Source organism: Ornithorhynchus anatinus, chromosome 3 (genome assembly GCF_004115215.2).
Source record: "Ornithorhynchus anatinus isolate Pmale09 chromosome 3, mOrnAna1.pri.v4, whole genome shotgun sequence".
Taxonomy (NCBI): Eukaryota; Metazoa; Chordata; class Mammalia; order Monotremata; family Ornithorhynchidae; genus Ornithorhynchus; species Ornithorhynchus anatinus.
The window spans coordinates 128,321,239-128,341,869 of record NC_041730.1 but is presented as its reverse complement, the minus strand read 5'-3'; the positions used below and the strand labels follow the sequence as shown (position 1 = coordinate 128,341,869).

The window sequence follows — 20,631 nt, the reverse complement described above, 5'->3', positions numbered from 1 at the left end:
ACCTTACGCAAATTCACGTTACACGTCCAGACTTCATGCAGATGCTCATCTGAGCCTTGCCCACCCACCCCTCCTCGTTCTTTACATAGAGAAGCCGTGTTGCCCAATGGATAGAGCACAAAATTGGTCATCAGGAGACCTGGTTTCTGATTTCGGTTCCACCGCTGGCCGGTTGTATGTCCTTGACAAGTCACTTGATTTCTCTGGATTTCAGTTGACTCAAAATGGGAATCTGTTGGAGTGGAGAAGCAGCGTGCTTAGCGGATAGAGCATGGGTTCTAATTCCAACTCTGCCACAGGTCTGCTGTGTGACCTTGAGCAAGTGAATTAACTTCTCCGATCCTCAGTTCCCTCATCTGTAAAATGGAGATTAAGAATGTGATCCCCATGTGGGACAGGGACTGTGTCCAACCCGATTAGCGTGTATCTACCCCAGCACTTAGAACAGTGCCTGGCACATAATAACCACTTAACAAGTGCCATAATTATTAATTATTATCATTATTCTCCCTCCCCTTTAGACTGGGAGCCCCATGTTGGGTGGGGACCATGTCTGACCTGAATATAGGATATTTATCCTAGTGATTAACGCAGTCCTTGAGACAGCACTTTTAAAAAGCCACAATTATTATTGTTATAACTATTATGTTCTAGTTTCTGAGTGTATGAAGTGGCAGTGTTTTCCAGCTTGCCATATCCCTCTCCAGCTTTCCCTCCTGCTGATGCCATTTCTCCCAGCCCCCTACCACCCAGCTGCCCCAGGAAAATCCTGGAAATCCTGGAAAATCCTTGCATCTACTTTCTGACTCACTCTCACCCCCTCCCCTGAGGCTAGAACCAGTCCCCCCCACCAATCTGTCATTCCTCCATCCATGATCACTAACATTCCCATTATCTACTACTCCCCTGTGCATTTGTCTTAATCAATTTTCCTTGACTTCTAATTGTTTGCTATTGTTATGAGATTTTGGATAATGCCACTATGTGCTTTAGTTAATGTTCAGCCTTCAATTTCTTTTCCATAGGAATACAATTAAAAGATAGAATTGGGTTTATTGTGGGTTGCCAGTTTATACCCTAAGACAAAATAATTACAGTTTCTTAACATTGGTTTAGTACTTGCCAAGACCCTTTGTTAAAATGTCAGAACCAGCCATTTACCTTATTCAAGATATTCTTTTAGGTGTCAGGAGTGGAAGGCATTTATTCTGTCTTTTCTGGAACCGGTCTGAGTAGTTTTATTATAATAATTGAGAAGAAAAAAGTACAAACTTCAGAAAAAAAAATTCCCAAACACACACACTGAAGACATAATTGCTACAGGAAATCATGGTTCCTATTTGCTAATTTTAATTAAATGATCCCCATAGCTCAGTGCTTCTCTTAGCTTTCTTTCCTAGATATTCAGGGCCAAAAAATATTAGTATAAGTTCAAAGGGGAAGCAATTAAAAATGGAAAAATATGGAAAAAAATGGGAAATGTAAACAGGTTTCTCCACTGCACCACTCATCGTGGACAAGTTTTAGGAAACAATAAAGACAGCTGAATGGAAATAGCAAAGGTCTGAAAGTCAGAGTATGCTGGTTCTCTGTCATTTTTTTTTTTCTTTTATGGTATTTAATGTTGGTATTTGTTAAGCACTTACTATGTGCAGAGCACTGTTCTAAGCGCTGGGGTAGACACAGGGGAATCAGGTTGTCCCACGTGGGGCTCACAGTCTTAATCCCCATTTTACAGATGAGGTAATTGAGACACAGAGAAGTGAAGTGACTTGCCCACAGTCACACAGCTGACAAGTGGCAGAGCTGGGATTCGAACTCATGACCTCTGACTCCAAAGCCCGTGCTCGTTCCATTGAGCCACTCTGCTTCTCTTAAGCACTTACTATGTGCCAGGCATTTGCCTGCTATGTGACCTTGGAAACATCACTTAACTTTTCGGTGCATCAGTTTCCCCGCTCCAATCTATTTTTCACTCCGCTGCCCAGCTCATCTTTCTGCAGAAACGCTCTGGGCATGTCACTCCACTTCTTAAAAACCTCCATTGGCTGCCTATCAACCTCCACACGAAGCAAAAACTTCTCACTCTAGGCTTCAAGGCTGTCTATCACCTTGCCCCCTCCTACCTCTCCTCCCTACTCTCTTTCGACTGCCCGCTCCGCTCCTCTGCCGCCCACCTCCTCGCCGTCCCCCGTTCTCGCCTATCCCACCGTCGACCTCTGGGCCACGTCCTCCCGCGGTCCTGGAATGCCCTCCCTCCTCCCTTCTGCCAAACTATTTCTCTTCCCCTCTTCAAAACCCTACTTAAAGCTCACCTCCTCAAAGAGGTCTTCCCAGACTTATCTTCCCCTTTTCCCTCTGCTCCCTCTGGTCCCTCTCTACGCCCCCCTTCACCTCTCCTCAGCTAAGCCCTCTTTTCCCCCCTTTCCCTCTGCTCCTCCCCCTCTCTCTTCCCCTCCCCTCAGCACTGTACTCGTCCGCTCAACTGTATATATTTTCATTACCCTATTTATTTTGTTAATCAGATGTACATCACCTTGATTCTATTTATTTGTTATTGTTTTAATGAGATGTTCATCTCCCTGATTCTGTTTATTGCTATTGTTCTTGTCTGTCCGTCTTCCCCGATTAGACTATAAGCCCATCAAAGGGCAGGGACTGTCGCTGTTACCAATTTGTACATTCCAAGCACTTAGTACAGTGCTGTGTACATAGTAAGCGCTCAATAAATACTATTGAATGAATGAATGAATGAATGAATGAATGAATAAAATGAGCATCAAATCCTACTCATTCCTCCTTAGACTGCCCATATGGAACAGGGACAGGATCAAGCATGATTATCTTGCCTCTACCCCAGCACTTAATTCACTTATTGGCACATAATAAGAGCTTAACAAATAGCTTCATTAGTATTATTATTATTGGCATTGTTGCAGCTATTTGGTATGTTTGATATCCTCTTCTTCCTTCTTTTCCTCCCTCCCTCCCTTTCAGAGAGCTAAAACATTATCTTATCTTACTCAGTGAAATCTAATTGTTTCTTTTTCTCTTTCTCTTCACTGTGAGAGTCATTATTGGACCAAACTCTTTCCAACAGCTCATGGCTAGATGACAATAATGTAAATCGTGATTTGCTTCTCTATCTCATAAACCCTCCCCCTTTGCAGATTTTGTTGCACTTATGTACATATCTGTAATTTACTTATTTGTATTGACCTCTTTTTCCCCGCCTCTAGAATGTAAGCTCGACGTGGGCAGGGAATGTGTCTGTTTATTGTTGTATTGTACTCTCCCAAGCACATGGTACCGTGCTCTGCACACAGTAAGCGTTCAATAAATACAACAGAATGAATGTAGAGCCACAGAGCATATTTTACATCACTCTTCCAGTTGGAATGCCTGCCTTAATATCATAATATCATCAGATGAAGAATTTTGGATTCAGGGAGATTCTTGTTGGCCTCTGAATAGGCTTCATATGAAGTCTACGGCTCAGACAGGAGCATGAAGCAAATTGGGCTTTGGATTTCTATTGTATTCCCCCCTGCGCTTGGTACAGAGAAAGGAATTAATACATTTGGTTGAATAATTCTTCATTTGTATGGTATTTGTTAAGCACTTACTATGTACCAGACACTGTACTAAGCGCTGGGGTAGATACAAGCTAATCAGGTTAGACATAGTTCATGTCCCTCATGGGATTTACAGATTTAATCCTCATTTTACATCTTATGTCCATATCTGCAATTTATTTATTTATATTCATTCATTCATTCAACAGTATTTACTGAGCACTTACTATGTGCAGAGCACTGTATTAAGCGCTTGGAACGTACGAGACGGCAACAGATAGAGACAGTCCCTGCCATTTGACGGGCTTACAGTCTAATCGGGGGAGACAGGCAGACAAGAACAATGGCAATAAATAAAGTCAAGGGGAAGAACATCTCATAAAAACAATGGCAACTAAATAGAATCAGGATTCTATTTAGAATTATTAGAATTATATATATCAATGCCTGTCTCCCCCTCTAGACTGGAAGCTCATTGAGGGCAGGGAATGTGTCCGTTTATTGTTATATGGTGTTCTCCTAAGTGCTTAGTACAGTGCTTTGCACACAGTAAGTGCTCAATAAATACAACTGAATGAATGAATGAGTTTTACAGATGAGGTAACTAGGGTATGGAGAAGTTAAGTGACTTGCCCAAGATCACACAGCTGACAGGTGGAAGAGCTATGATTAGAAGCCAGTTCCTTCTGACTCCCAGGCCTCTGCTCTATCCACTGAGCAACACTGCTTCTTAATGTTAAATTTTGGCTTCCCAATCCCGGCAAGTCCCCTCTCAGGGTGGCACCTGGAGAGTTGCCAGTCCTCTACCAGTCTCGGCTATGGGAGGGAGGGTCAAGCAGAGGCCCGTCCATTCCATTCCTAGCTTGGCCAGTGGCTAGCGAGTGGAAGGCAATCTGCTACACCTCAAAACTTCCCTGTGCTGGCAGCAGCGGCACGGGAGAGAGTCGAGGGGGGAGATTCAGGTTTATTGCGTGGAAGGAGGCAGTGGTAATCCACTTGCATATTTTCACCAAGAAAACTCTATGAATCCACTACCAGAACAATTGCAGATGCAGGGGAAGCGTTCTGGGAGAGATGTGACTATGGTGTCGCTATGGGTCGGTGACAACTCGACAGCATAAGACAAGAATCTAGGCAAGACCATTTCCTTGAGGAAAACAAATTTGGTATATCTGAAAGACAGAAGAAATGACTCTATCATCGGCCCCACCCCCACCCAAACACCCACCCACACACAGACAGAAGTGTGGATTTGGGCAAGCGGCTAAATTCTGAAATAGTAAAAGGAAGGCTAATGTAACCTAAATGCCGTATGTTTGGTTTGTGTTTTGGGCTGAGACTTCAGCTGACCTGTGGCCTAGTGGATAGAGCATGGGCCCGGAAATCAGAAGGACCTGGGTTCTAATCCCAGCTCTGCCCCTTGCCTGCTGTGTGACCTGGGGCAAGTCACTTAATGCCTCTGTGCCTCTCATCTCTAAAATGGCTATTAAGACTGTGAGCCCCATGTGGGATAGGGACTGTCCCCAATCTGATTAGCTTGTTACTATCCCAGCACTTAGTACAGTGCCTGGCACATAGAAAGTGCTCAACAAGTGCTGTAAAAGCCAACAACAAGGAAAAAATTGTTTTCTACAGCCATACTGAGGCTTTCCGGTTGTTATCCTAGTGGTGGAGATTGTAGAAGACCTGCAATAAAAGCCTCTTTATACCACATTTAAAGGCCCCTTACATCCCATTCACAGCTGTTATTTTGCAGGACATTTTATGAATAACAGTGGATAAATGAAGAAAAGGGAGGAAGAAACAATTGAGCGGTTTTGAGAGACCTTGGGCTGCATTCATGAAGGTAATGAAAGACAAAAGGAGAGTTAAAGCAACCAATCTGAAGAACGCATTCCACTGTCACAGAAAGTCATAGTAATGGCTGAATCTAAGGATTTTTATTGGAGAATCTTAAAAGGTTGTGCCCCAAGTGTACCCCAGAGTAAGGCCACCCTGCAACATGTGCAACCAGGGGATATTCAATCAGTCATATTTACTGAGAGCTTACTGTTTGCAAAGCAGTGTACTAACTGCTCTCTAAGGGGGACATGCTCTACCCTATTTGTTGATTAAGCCCAGCATTCCTAAACCCCACCCTTGATGTTACAGCCGATCACTGAAAGTTAGCCATTTCCTTCTCTGCACCTTCCTCCCTTCTTTTATCCCCTTCCATCCCCGACATATTTCCTTCATTTATTCATTCAGTCGTATTTATTGAGTGCTTACTGTGTGCAGAGCACTGTATTAGCGCTTGGAAAGTACAATTCAGCAACAAATTGAGACAATCCCTACCCACCAACAGGCTCACAGTCTAGAAGGGGGGGGGGGAGACAGACAACAAAAAACAAAGCAAGTAAACAGGCATCAATAGCATCAGTATGAATAAATAGAATTTTGATTATACATACCTCATTAATAAAATAAATAGAAAATAAATATGTACAAATATACACAGGTGCTGTGGGGTGGGAAGGGGGGTAAAGCAGAGGGAGAGGGTAGGGCAATGGGGAGGGGAGTAGGAGCAGAGGAAAAAGGGGGCTTAGTCTGGGAAGACCTCTTGGAGGTGAGCTTTCAGTAAGGCTTCGCGGGGGGGAAGTGTGTTAGTTTGGCGGATGTGAAGGAGGGAGGGCATTCCAGGTCAGAGGTAAGACGTAGGCCAGGGGTCGATGGCAGGACAGGCGAGAATGAGGCACAGTGAGGAGATTAGCGGCAGAGGAGCAGAGTGTGCGGGCTGGGCTGTAGAAAGAGAGAAGGGAGGTGAACTAGGTGGGGGCAAGGTGATGGACAGTTTTGAAGCAACCCAATAGTGAGGATTTTCTAGATGTTTTCCTGCCACCCTAAAACCTGAGCCCAGCTTCCCCACTTCCTTTTCTACCCCTGCCCCCCTCTAGGATTTTTTTCTAGCTTTAAATTAATTCTAGTGAGGCCAGCAGCTGTTGCCTCCACAAACCACACACACACAACAGCCCCCCACCTTCCCATTCCTGGATGGCTGTCAACAGCTGGAGCCGGGGCCGGGTAGTGGGTGACGATTAGGAAAGGGGAAGAGGAAAAAGGATGTGTTGATGGTGCCAGGAGCAGCTGTGCCCATAGCAACAGCTGTTGCTAAGATGGAAGTTGAAACAAAACAGAAAGGATACTGGTGAAGAGGGAGGTAGGCGCGGTCTGGAGGATGGGGAGAGAGCAAGGGAGGAGGTTGAATTTAGGATTTGAGGTGTCAAGCCACAGTACATCAGGAAGAGAGGGTGAATGAGAAGGGAGTTGAAATTACCATTTTTCCCTACCTATTGGGTTTAGCCGTGGAATTGCTGCCAGGTCTGGAGCTGAATCTAACTAAATCCGTAGAGGTCTGAGAGAAAATGTACCCCATGATAGAGCTACGTTGTCAAGGATCAACGAGCTATATCATGGGGAATATCTGTACTGATATTTTAAACAGGGAAAAAAATGTCATGCTACCCTATCTGGAAGAGTTTCATGGTAACCAAGAATAAGATTAAGAGAAATTGGTTTTCTGATGCAACGATCCACGTCTCTAAGATATGTGCCAGATGTTTCCCACAGTATCCTGTCTCACATTTTCTGTAAGCTAGGTTTATGAAGGCAAGTGCTATCATTATTCAATAGAGCAGAAGTGAATGGCGCTGTTATACGGAAAATCTCAGTGCTCACCACTGATCGACGTAATTTAAGGAAACAACATGAAAAATTTTTCATCATCAGTTTAAAGGGGTTTTTTTTCCCAATCAATCAATCAACTGTATTTATTGAGCACTCGAGATGTGCAGAGCACTGTATTAAGCACTTGGGAGTGTACAATACAAAAGAATTAGCAGACATGTACCCAACCCAAAACAACTTTATGCTCTAGAAGGGGAGACCTCTTTGCTGCTGCCAAGCGGTGATAGAATGGGTAGGCAAAGGGGTCTTGGGCCACAGATTCATTTTCAAAAGTTCTCAGAGATCTTTGTAAGGAAGAAGAGAGAGTTCAGTTGAAGTGGCCTTAAAGGGAGCAGAACAAAAAGGAGCCAGCCAAGCAAAAACTTTTTGGCCCTGGACAGTTTCCCTATAGAGGAATGAACACTTAGATTGTACTGTGAGAAGTCCATCCTTGACTGCTGTTCAGATCATTTTTCTACAAAAACGTTGAGGCCATGTTTCTCTACTCCTCAAGAACCTCCAGTGGTTGTCCATCCACCAAAACAGAAACTCCTCTCCATCGGCTTTAAAGCACTCAATCACCTTGCCACTCCTACCTCACCTAATTTCTCACCTATTATAACGCAGCCCACACACTTCACTCCTCTAATGCCAATCTTCTCACTGTACCTCAATAATAATAATGTTGGTTGGTATTTGTAGTTGTTAAGCGCTTACTATGTGCAGAGCACTGTTCTAAGCACTGGGGTAGATACAGGGTAATCAGGTAGTCCCATGTGAGGCTCACAGTTAATCCCCATTTTACAGATGAGGTAACTGAGGCACAGAGAAGTGAAACGACTTGCCACAGTCACGCAGCTGCCAAGTGGCAGAGCCGGGATTCGAACCCATGACCTCTGACTCCCAAGCCCGGGCTCTTTCCACTGAGCCACTCAATCTTGTCTGTCTCTCCGCCTACCTCTTGCCCACATCCTGCTTCGGGCCTGGAACGCCCTACCTCCTCATATCCTGTAGACAATTACTCTTCCCTTTATCAAAACCTCAGTGAAGGCACATCTCTACCAAGAGGCCTTCCCTGACTAAGCCCTCTTTTCCTCTTCTGTGTCACCCTAAAATGCTCCCTTTAGTCAGCCCCGCCCAACCCCACAGTACTTGAGAAGCAGCGTGGCTCACGGGCTTTGGAGTCAGAGGTCATGAGTTCGAATCCCGGCTCTGCCACTTGTCAGCTGTGTGACTGTGGGAAAGTCACTTAACTTTTCTGTGCCTCAGTTACCTCATCTGTAAAATGGGGATTAAGACTGTGAGCCCCACGTGGGACATCCTGATTCCCCTGGGTCTACCCCAGCGCTTAGAACAGTGCTCGGCACATAGTAAGCGCTTAACAAATACCAACATTATTATTATTACTTATGTACATATCTGTAATCTACGTATTTATATTAATGTCTGCCTCCCTCTCTAGACTGTAAGTTTGTTTTTGGCAAGGAATAGGACCGTTCCCTGTTGTACTGTATTCTCCCAACTGCTTAGTACAGTTCTCTGCACACAGTAAGAGCTCAATAAATCTAATTGACTGACTGATTAACTGACAGAGAGGATGGAGTCTAGTTAGTAGAGTCCACAGCAGGGGGACCCAGGAACTATTCACCTCCTTTTACCTTATTCCCCTTATCTCCTCTGATCTCCCACTGGGTCCCCATTAAAAGGAATTATCAATTGCACTACGGCGAAGTTGCATCAGGCATTGTTGTGATGGAGAACTTTGATTTCCTTAGGAAAGTAGTGTGGCCTAATAAAGCACAGGTCTGAAAGTCAAAGGACTTAGGTTCTAATCCCAGCTCTACCACTTGTCTACTGTGTGACCTTGGGTAAGTCACTTCTTTTCTCTGTGCCTCAGTTACCTCATCAGCAACCTGAGGATGACGACTGTGGGACACATGTGGGACAGGGACTGTGTTCACCCTGATTATCTTGTATAAACCTGGCGCTTAAAAAAGTGCTTGCTACATAGGAAGTGCTTAATAAACATTTTATAATTATTATTATTAGCACTATAGAACTAAAAAATAGGATTGGTACTGTTGGGAAAAAACATCACTTGTTGGCTGAAGAGTAAAAGTTCAAGAAACCAAAGCTCCATTATTTCATATTCATACCCCTGACCCCTTTAAATGAAAGTATTGGAAGAAAAATCCATCCATCAATTAATCAGGGGCAATTATGGTCTACTTACTGTGAGCTGGAACATCATACTAGGTACCTGGGAGAGATTAATACAATAGAGTTGATAGACATAATCCCTGCACACAAGGAGATCTAAGTCTTGGGAGGAAGACAAACATTTAAAAAAAAATTACTGATAGTGGAATGGGAGAGTGTAAGGAGAGGGTAAGGATATGTATGTAAGTCTTGAGGGATTGTGGGTGAGGTGAATATCATGTGCCCCAGGTGCATAGGTGATCCAGAACGGGGGAGTGAAGGGAAGTGCTTAGTAAGTGCTTACTACAGTGCTCTGCAAATCTCTCAATAAATACCAGTGACAGGGGAAATGAGGGCCTAGTAGAGAAGGCCTCTTGGAGGAGGTGTGTGATTGGAGTAAGGTTTTAAAGGTGGGGCGAGTGGTGTTCTATTGGATTGAATTCCCCCGATTAGACCGTAAGCCCGTCAAGCGGCAGGGACTGTCTCTATCTGTTGCCGACTTGTTCATTCCAAGCGCTTAGTACAGTGCTCTGCACATAGTAAGGGCTCAATAAATACTATTGAATGAATGAATGAATGGATATGAAAGGGGAGTGAGTTCCAGGCTAAAGGGAGGACATGGGCAAGGAGTCAGTTGCGAGACAGATGAGATCACAGCACAGTACATAAATGGACACTAAAAGAACTAAGTGTGCAGGCTGCGTTGCAGTAGGAGATCAGTGAGGTAGGCTAGGAGAGGAAGAGCTGGACAAGCACCTTAAAGTCATGGGTAAGAGGTTTTGGTTTGATGCAGAAGTGGATGGGCAACCACTGGAGATTTTATTGAGTGGGGAGATATGGCCGGAACACTGTTTTAGAAAAATGATCCGGGCAACAGAATGAAGTATGGACGAGAGAAAGGAAAGATAGGGAGAAAAGGATGATCAACGAGGAGGCCGATACAGTAGTCGAGGTGGGAAATGATGAGTGCTTTCGTTTGGTTTTTTGTTGGTTTTTTTTAATGGCACTTGTTAAGCACTTACTTTGTGCCAGGCACTGTAATAAGCACTGGGTAGATACAAGTTAAGCGTGTTTGACATGGTCCCTGTCCCACTTGGGCCTTGTAGTCTTAATTCCCATTTTACAGGTGAGATACCTGAGATGCAGGGAAGTTAAGTGACTTACCCAAGGTCACATAGGTGGAGGTGGAGCTTGGGTGATCATGGTAGCATGGGAGAGGGAAGGGCAGATGTTAGTATTGATGGAAAGATAGAAATGACAGAATTTGGTGACAGTTTGAAAATCAGGTTGAATGAGGGAGATGAGGGTTGTTTAACACCAAGTAAGCAACAACTTTTGCCTCTTCAATTAGAGATAATAATTTCCTTTCTTGGATCCTTTAAGCCACAGAGACCAGGATATTTTCTCCCCATATTAGTGGCACCATTATGCATGTTTTTCCGTAACAAGGACATCAATTCTTCGTCACATTTGTCTAGGGAGAGGAGTTGACATGGCTGATGCTAAGGAGAAGCTGGCATGGAAAATGATAAATAATAAAACTGGACTTACAGAGCCTGCAAGCCAAGAAAGGAGGGCGGAGAATAGTCAGTTCAAGGACATGAAGTGGACTATGCTTAAATGGAACCTCTGCTGTGTAAATAAAATGGAGAGATTTTGAAATATTCATCATGGCAAAAATGTGATCTAACTGAAATCAGATGCTAGCTCCTTCAGAGTTTTGGGTCTGGTTTATATTTTTTTCGAGGTATTTGTTATGACTTACTATGTTCCAGGCATTATACTACCTGCTGGGGTAGATTTAAGCTAATCACATTGGACACAGTCCCTGTCCCACAGGGGCCTCACAGTCTTAATCCCCATTTCACAGATGAGGTAACTGAGGCTCAGAGAAGGGCAGTGAAAGACCTAAAGTCACACAGCAGACAAGGGCCAGAGCTGGGATTAGAATTTAGATCCTTCTGACTCCCAAACACATCCTCTATCAACTAGGTCACGCTGCTTCTCAATTGAACATCATAAATAAATGAATATAACTGAGTGTAATTCTGAATGTAGTTCAAAGATGATCAGATTACTGTTCCTCAAAAGGAACAGTCTTCTCCTGAATTGCCTCTTTAAACTCCATAACACATGAGAACACTCCAAGTGCAGGGTTTAAACAATCTCTTCCCCTTGATTTATTCAGCCCCACTTTCCTAATTCCTGTCAAGAGAGGTCCAGGGCCTAGATATGAAATTTCCCCAATAATTTCTGGATGAATAAAATGTCTGGCTGCTGCAGTGGATAAAATATGGTTCACCGTGTACTGGAAATCTCTTTTTTAAACAAACCTCCTTTTGATTTGAAACATGATACCATAGTTCAGCATTGGCCTTGCTGGTGGCCCAGGGCATAGACCTGGGTTCTCATTGCAGTTCTGCCAGTAGGGAATCCTTGCTAGGGCTCTGCCATCAGCTGGGAATTTTTCTGAATAAAGACCCTCCTAAGCCATTCAACAAGCTGGGCAGGCCCAGCCTGAAAGTCTGAAAAATGGCCGGCTACTATGCTCAGTGAAAACCATAGTGCCTATCAAGGCAATTGTCCAGTGATCATGGCAATATAACAATGAAAAAATTGATTCTGATAATAATAATATTTGTGGTATTCGTTCAGCTCTTACTATGTGTCAAGGATCATAGATAATAATAATTGTGGAGTTTGTTAAGCACTAAGTGCCAAGAATCATTCTAAGACAATAAGTTTGTTGTGGACAGAGAATATGTGTAGTTTATTCTTACAGTGTACTCTCCCAAGTGCTTACTACAGTGCTTTCAACACAGTGAGTTCTCAATAAATATGATTGACTAAGTGCTGGGGTAGAAAGAAGATAATCAGGTCAGATACAGTCTGCGTACCACATGGAGTTCACAACAGGGAGCAGACATAATAAATCTCCATTTTACAGGTATGGAAAATGAGGCAAAGAGAAGTTACCTTATGTCACACAACCTGCAAGTAACAGATCTGGGATTAAAACCCAGGTCCTCTGACTCCTAAACTTATGTTCTTTCCAATAGGCCATGCTGTTCCCTAGTCCGCAGTGTGACGCGGAATCAGCAGTCCGCTCTTGGAACTTTGGCTATAAAGGGTTTCTGTGAATAAAAACCTCGTATACTCACTTCAGGAAAATGACTGCCAGAGGTGAGAGAGTGTGAATGGTATTCTCTACAAATCACCAACACTAAACTAAATTTTCCTCTCATGTTCCCCGCCCTGAAAAATAACAATATTTACGGCATTTGTTAAGCACTTACTCTGTGACAAGCCCTGTAGTAAGCAAGATGATCAGGTCCCATATAGGGCTCACATTCTAAATAGAAGGGAGAACAGGCATTGAAAACCCATTTTGCAAATGAGGAAACTGAGGCACAGAGAAGTTAAGTGACTTGCCCAAGATCTCATGGCAGGTGAGGGACAGAGCTGAGATTAGAATCCAGGTCCTCTGTCTCACAGGGTGGCCTAATGAAAAGAGCACTGTACTGGGCCCTCCCTCTAGATGATAAATTTGTTATGGGCAGGGAATGTGTATTGCACTTTCCCAAGCACTTAGTACAGTGCTCTGCACATAATAAGAGCTCGATAAATACGATTGATTTATTGATCAATTGAGAGTCAGAAAACCTGCATTCAAATCCTGGCTCTTCCACTTGCCTGCCATGAGACCTTGGGCAAGTCATTTGACTTTTCTGTGCCTTAATTTCCTCCTCCGTAAAATGGGGATTAAGTATCTGTTCTCGGTCTCTTCTGGACTTTGAGCCCAATATGGAACAGTGACTTTGTCCGACCTCATTAACTTGTGTCTACTCCAGAGCTTATGTGAGTACTTCAGAGGACGTGGATTCTAATCCCAGCTCTTCCACTTGTCTGCTGTGTGACCTTGGACAAGTCACTTAACTTCTCTTGCCTCAGTGACCTCATCTGTAAAAATGGGGATTAAGACTGTGAGCCCCACGTGAGACAACCTGATTACCTTGTATCTACCCAAGCCCTTAGAACAGTGCTTGGCACATAGTAAATGCTTAACAAATACCATTATTATTACTTTGTACATAGTAAGCACTTTAGAAATTTTTTATTATCATTATTATTATTATCACTGCTATTATTTTTCAGGAATGAGAGTTATCAGTTGTTCTCCATGAGAGACTCAATGGGTCCAGGAATGGACAAAAATAAAAGGGACAGTTAAAATAATCACCCAAGAGAAATGTTAAGGGTGGGAGTAGAATCAACCTATCAATCAGTGGTATTTATTGAGTGCTTACTCTGTGCAGACTACTGTACTAAATGACTGGGAAAGTATCATACAACAGCATTGGTTGATAATGGTATTTCTCTACAAGGAACTTAGTCTTCAGTACTAGGCAAACATTAAAATAGATTAGGGATAGCAGAAATAGTTGAGTAAAAAAATATATGTTTTGGGGGGCTGTGGTAGCTATCAAAGAGCTTACTCCTTGTGGCCAGGGAATATGTCTACCAACTCTTTTACATTGTCCTCTCTCCACCTTCAAAACACTCCTAAAATTACATGTCTTGCATGAGGCCTTCCCAGGTGAAGTTCTTTTTTTCTCCTAGCTGACCCCCCATCTGTGTCAATAATGCACTTCACTGTGAATCAACCAATCAATAATATCTATTGATTGTTTGGGTACAGACCACTGATCTAAGTGCTTGGGAGAGTACAATGCCACATAATTAGTAGACAGAGAGTTGACTTACATCCATGTGTCCAAGAAAGCATCTACCTGGCTCTGTTATATTGTCCTCTCTCAAGTACTTAGTACAGTGCTCTGCAATAGAGTAAACTCCCAATAAATACCATTGATCAATTGATTAATTGACGTGGGTGGATGTGACAGAAGCCTCTGGTGTGGGGCAGTTTTGATAGTCAGAAAGTAGGGTCTCGGGCCCTGTAAAGTGTAGGCCCAGTGAATAATTATAATAATAATAATGTTGGTATTTGTTAAGCGCTTACTATGTGCCGAGCACTGTTCTAGGCGCTGGGATAGACACAGGGGAATCAGGATGTCCCACGTGGGGCTCACAGTCTTAATCCCCATTTTACAGATGAGGTCACTGAGGCACAGAGAAGTTAAGTGACTTGCCCACGGTCACACAGCTGACAAGTGGCAGAGCCGGGATTCGAACTCATGACCTCTGACTCCAAAGCCCGTGCTCTTTCCACTGAGCCACGCTGCTTCTCTAAGGAGAAGCTCTTCTCTAATGAAGGAGACCAGTGTATTTTCCTGTCAATAGCTGTCTCCAGAATGAAAAGCTGAATCACAATTAAGGAAATGCCAATTTGCTATTGTCAACACGTTTGTCTTAAAGGTCCTGAAGCAAATTCAAACTGGTGTTGTAAATCAGGTTGGCACTCTCAGACCAGTCTTCTGCCTGGGGGTCAGAGACAAGTCTGTGAACAGGGAGTTCTTCACCTTTAGTTCAAAGTGTTGGATTCCTCCTGGCCCTCCCAATCATTTTACCTTCAGGGAAAAAGAAATCGAATGACTAAATCAATTATTTGTAGGGGTTTTTGCTGCAACCTTTTTATGGTCAGGGAAAGTGTCTACCAACTCTGTTACACTGTACACTCTCCAGCATTTAGTAGAGGGCTCTGCACACAGTAGCACTCAATAAATACCATTAATTTGGTGCCCACAGAAGCCAAAAGTGGCTAGGTCCTGAACAAATGAGTAATACAAATCATTATTTCTAGACCGTGAGCTCATTATGGGCAGGGAAAGCATCCGCTAATTCTGGTGCATTTTACTCTCCTAAGAGTTAGTACAGTGCTCTGCACTCAGTGAATACCATTGATTGATTGATGGAGTGGCTGTTTATAGGATACGGCACTGATATAGGTCAACACGAAGAAGAAAATGCAGTTGAGGACCCTTAAGAAATTCATGAACTCTGAGACTAACCAACAGCAAACTCCAGTGTCATGTCATGGAACCAATAGTATTGATTGAGCATTCGCTGTGCGCAGAGTACTGTACTGTGCACTTGGGAGAATACCGTAGATTTTATAAACGGGATCCCTGCCCTCAAGGAACTTACAGTCTAGTGGGGAAGAGTGAACATTAAAATAATTTCCAGATAGAGGAAGCAATGACGTATAAGGATATGTATATAAATTCTTAAGGAAGACAGTGTTGGGAGAATGCCTAAGTGCTTAAGGTGGGGAGAATTTGACTGCATAATTGGCAGAGTAGCAGAGGAAATAGGTTGGGGAGAGGAGAGATAATTCACAGAAAGTTCCCTGGAGGAGATGTGCCTTGAGAAGAGCACTGAAAATAGGGAGAGGTAGTGGTCTGCCAGATATTAAAGGGAGTGAGTTCCAATGCAGGAGGGAGAGCATGGACAAAGGGTGCATGAATAAAGAAATTGGTAGACTGTCCAGATCTCCAATCTCTGAACTGAAAATGGCAGCTCAGCAGCTTGATGTTCAACCAAGTACTAAATGATGCATTTGCAGCTGCACTACGACCTGCATTTTGCACAACCAGAGGCTTTTTTTTTAGCTCCAAATTGCCCAACTCGGAGTTGGGGAGATGAGAATTACATCAGACTGGTCCCTTTCTCTCCCAGCTCCTGCAGACAGTGGGACAGAGACTATGTCCAACCTGATTAACTTGTACTACCCCAGTGCTTAGAACGGGGCTTGGCGCATAGTAAACACATAACAAGTACCATTATTATTACTACTGTCATTATTATTATTATGGAAGCCTCTATTCCCTGCACTTGTGATCATGGGCAAGTCACAACTTCTCCGCCTCAGTTTTCTAATCTGTAAAATGGGGATTCACTACCTGTTCTCCCTTCCACATAGACTTTGGGCTCTATGGGGGAGAGAGACTGTATCCAACCTGATTATCTTGTATTTACCCAATCACTCAGTACAGTGATTTTCACCTAAAAAGTAACAAAGAGAAAAGGGATGCTGACAGTAGAGACAATGATCTTACTTGCAAAGTAATTTCTTCACTTTTTTTCGAATTTCATATTAAGTTCTAGTTACCAACACATCTCCCTCTGCACCCCTCATCTCTCCACTCCCACCCAGTTGTGGGGGAGTAGTCCTTTTTTTTTCCCACTGCTCGTCTGCTGCTCAGGGTTACTGGGGGAATTAAATAGGAGCTGCAGATGAAGTGAGAAAGTGAATGTGGTGGGGATGGGGCTTGGTTGTCCCGACTCGGAGTCCAGACCGGTAACTCGATGGAAATTGGATCGTGCCTCTACCCCATCTCTTCAGCTTTCCTACCCTGTGGCTCTGCTTTAATAACTTCTCAGTCTTATCGAGAACACGTGGAACCCATTAAGAGTCTTAACATGCTTTCTCGATGTGTCAGGCTAAGCCAGGCTGATTGAAAAATGGAGCATGGGGAGTTCTTAGGGAGAGTCTTGGGTGAATGACAAATCGGTCTGAAATTGAGACAGAATCCCAATTATGAATTTTTGTAATCTAGCTTGTTTATAAAAACCCTTCTTCATAAACGCTGAAAAATTATGGATGTTAAGTGGCTGCAAGCCCCCTTTTAATACTTAGAAAATAGTTAACCCCAAATATTTGGAATTCTTCTTAGAACAGCTGAACTTTTTCTGAGAAGAGGCCTATAAGGGTATTTTAAAGTCCGGAAGCAAGATGTCAATTGGTGTGAGGTCTGAAATTTGGGATCTACTATAGCAAGGCTAGAGTTCCCAGCATACTGTGGCTTTAAGAAAAAAAAAATAGGAAATGTTCTTCTCTTGAGATTCGCTTGGATAAGACCAGGGTGAACTCAATAATGTCCTTTCCTAGAGCTAGAGGTCCCTGGGTGACACTCACACTCCTGTTTGGGGGGTCAGGGGTCACTTCCATGATGCAGTGCTGAGCCTGAAGATGGTCAGAGTCAGTATCTCAGGCTATCAACTCAGCTTCATAGTAAGCTCCCTGAGAGCAGGGATCATCATTAATAATAATAATGTTGGTATTTGTTAAGCACTTACTATGTGCAGAGCACTGTTCTAAGCGCTGGGGTAGACACAGGGGAATCAGGATGTCCCACGTGGGGCTCACAGTCTTAATCCCCATTTTACAGATGAGGTAACTGAGGCACCGAGAAGTTAAGTGACTTGCCCAAAGTCACACAGCTGACAAGTGGCAGAGCCGCGATTCAAACCCATGATCTCTGACTCCAAAGCCCAGGCTCTTTCCACGGAGCCACGCTGCTTCTCCCACTGAGCCTTATATTTTCCAAGCACTTACTAAGTGCCAAGCACTGTACTAAGTGCTGTGATAAATACAGGATAATGAGGTCAGATCCAATCCCCATCCCACAAGGGGGCCCTCAGTCTAAGACCTGGAAGAACAGAGGCAGAACACATAATGAATCACTATTTTCCCAGTGAGGAAGCACAGAGAAATTCGGTGACTTGCTCAAGGGAGACAAGTGGCAAAACTAAGATTAGAACCCAGATCCGCTGAACCGTTGCTCTTTCCACTAGGCAACACTGCTTCCCATGTTTACAAACTTGACTGTACTCACTCCAGCTCTTAGTACAGTGCTCTGTACATAGTGAGTACTCGATAAAAACCTCTTGATTGATTGTGAGGTGGCCCACCTCAACTTCTTCCCTCTGCCAACTACCTATATCACTAGAGGTGGGGGACTTTGGGGGAGGGGTACCCTGAACAGACAACCTGTAGAAAACATGAAGTGAGGTAGCCATGGGAGTTCTGTCATCAAGGCAGCGGGTCACACGTCCATGGGAGCAGTTTTATGTTTCTAAACCTTTTTTGCGCCTCCTAGACTGAGTCTCATTGACTTTGGAGCAAGAAAGCAGTGAAGGTGTTATTCCACTTCCGAAGCATTAGATCCTTTAGATTTAAAATGCATGTTCAGTAACTATCAAGTGTTCCTTATTTGTCAAGGAAAAGTCTTTCCCAGTCATATGAATGGTTGAGCACTAAGCATCCTAGGGCTTTTTGTTTTTATTTTACCTCTTACGTTTGAGTGGTTTTGATTGTTTCACCTGTCCTTATGTGCCTTTCACTAGGCTTCTTCTCCTTCTCCCTTCCTCATGTCTATTCAACAATTTTTATCATTATTACTATTATTATTATAATGATAATAATAACGGTATTTGTTACGTGCTTACGATATACCGAGCATTATACTAACTGCTGGGGTACATAGAGGATAATCAGATCCCGCATGAGCCTCACAGAGTAAGTAGGAGGGAGAGCAGGGATTGAATCCCCATTTTGCAGATGAGGGAACTGAGGCACAGAAAAGTGAAGTGACTTGCCCAAGTTCATACAGCAAGTAAGTGGCAGAGGCAGGATTAGAACATAGATCCTCTGACTCCCATGCCTGTGCTACAGAAGCAGTGTGCCTTAATGAAAAGATCATGGGCTTGGGAGTCAGAGGTCATGGGTTTGAATTCTGGCTTTGCCACTTATCAGCTGTGTGAGTTTGGGCAAGTCACTTCACTTCTCTGGCCCTCAGTTACCTCATCTGTAAAATGGAGATTAAGACTGTAAGCCTGATGTGGGACAACCTGATAACCTTGTCTTTGCCCCGGAGCTTAGAACAGTGCTTGGCACATAGTAAGTGCTTAATGAATACCATCATTAGAGAAGCAGCATGGCTCAGTGGAAAGAGCAGGGGCTTGAGAGTCAGAGGTCATGGGTTCGAATCCTGGCTCCGCCGCTTGTCAGCTCTGTGACTTTGGGCAAGTCACTTCACTTCTCTGTGCCTCAATTACCTCATCTGTAAAACGGGGATTAAAACTGTGAGCCCCACGTAGGACAACCTGATCATCTTGTATCCCCCCAGCGCTTAGAACAGTGCTTTGCATATAGTAAGCACTTAAAAAATACCACTATTATTATCGATTAGACTGTAAACCCTTCGATTAGACTGTAAGCCCGTCAAAGGGCAGGGACTGTATCTGTTACCGATTTGTACATTCCAAGTGCTCTTGGAACACTTGGAACCAAGTGGAACCAAGTACAGTGCTCTGCACATAGTAAGCGCTCAATAAATACTATTGAATGGATATCGTTATTTCCACTAGGCACACTGCTTCCCATAAATTGTAAGTCCCTTAAGGGCCAGGGATAGGGCTTCTTTCTCACCCACATATACTTACCCAATATCTAGTACAATGCTTTTCAAACAATAGGTGCTTATCAAATAGTCTTACTACCACTAGCTTTGGAGACACTTAGTATGGATTGAAACTTAATAGGTCATGATAACACACTCTGTCCATTTGCCAGTGGACCTGCTTGCTTTTGTGACTAGGTGTTCCGCTTTGTCTACTTCTTTGTCTCATCAAATATTTACTACCTACAGAATGATTCCCATTGTGGGGTGACAATGAAGAACTCTTGAACTACCTACAGAATGATTCATCCCCTTGATTCTATTTATTGCTATTGTTCTTGTCTGTCCGTCTCCTCCGATTAGACTGTAAGCCCGTCAAAGGGCAGGGACTGTCTCTATCTGTTACCGACTTGTACATTCCAAGCGCTTAGTACAGTGCTCTGCACATAGCAAGCGCTCAATAAATACTATTGAATGAATGAATGATAGCATATGGAGATTCCCAGTTACAAATTGGTAAATATATTTAGTTTTCTTCAAGAAAGATCCCAGAATTATTTCTGCCTGGTTCCTCAAATTATATTTCCAATGTTTGGTGGTGGCCTAAAAGAGAAAATTTGCCTTTATCAGAAAAGATATTAGGTTGTAGTTTAAGCACTAAATAATATCACAAAGGTGGTGACCAAATTTTAGAAATGGCATAATAGAGCTGGAGTGGTTCCATAGAAAAATAATGAAAAAAAAAGCAGTAAATGCCCCTCTACCTTCAAATCTGCCATATCAGAGCTCCTCAGGAGGCTTTTCGACTAATTCTCATCTTCCCAATTCCCACCTCACATTAACCTGAGTATATTTACACGGTCACTATTTACATTCTCATACATACAGATTTACATAGGCTATATTGAAATATTTATTCACTTAATTAACTTTTCATTCTTTTTTTCCCCAATTGTAAATTATTTTGTGTTTGTCTCCCCTATTAGACTGTAAGCACTTTGAGGGCAGGGATG

General features: G+C 43.3%; 1 protein-coding gene and 1 non-coding gene across 3 annotated transcripts in view; both read left to right on the top strand.

Annotated features, from left to right (window-relative positions):
• The window catches only part of ARHGAP22 (Rho GTPase activating protein 22), a 359,144-nt gene that overhangs the window by 97,061 nt on the left and 241,452 nt on the right, over positions 1-20,631 (top strand). The window lies entirely within an intron of this gene.
• LOC114810686 lies at positions 4,342-4,479 on the top strand. The gene has a single exon (XR_003758381.1). It is a non-coding gene; the product is annotated as a small nucleolar RNA SNORA7 (small nucleolar RNA).